This window comes from Eufriesea mexicana, unplaced genomic scaffold (assembly GCF_001483705.2).
Source record: "Eufriesea mexicana isolate 0111107269 unplaced genomic scaffold, ASM148370v2 scaffold1809, whole genome shotgun sequence".
NCBI lineage: Eukaryota > Metazoa > Arthropoda > Insecta > Hymenoptera > Apidae > Eufriesea > Eufriesea mexicana.
This window is the reverse complement of record NW_016909914.1, coordinates 541557-542009: the sequence shown is the minus strand read 5'-3', so window position 1 is coordinate 542009 and position 453 is coordinate 541557.

Here is a 453-nt window from a genome sequence, read left to right as displayed (position 1 = left end):
TTGTCGTTTTGGTCAAAAATTGATATATTATCACGCAATATGTCATTACACCATCAATTCATAAGTAATTAGCTTGTTTAGAGTAGTTATCACACTGTGTACCATTTATGGTACACATGGTGCAGCGATCAGTTCGACTGTAAAAGTCAGTCAGTTGGAAAATTTTCGATTAGTAAAAAGAAGTTGAAGAGTAGTGACGTTTTGCAGCGATTACCCGAATAAGCCATTTTTATGCATCCCTTGTTTTAATAAAGTTAACCATTACGTGTAATTAATAACTATTGTATATATAACAATTAAACAAATTTGTGTGCTTTGTTCTATACTACATTTTGTATAATTCCTCATTCCTTTAGTGGAAATATATTTTACAGAATTAAATTTGTCATAAACATATGTTTTCAGCATATTAAATAAATATTTCTGAGTGTACCACCGGTGGTACACGTGGCC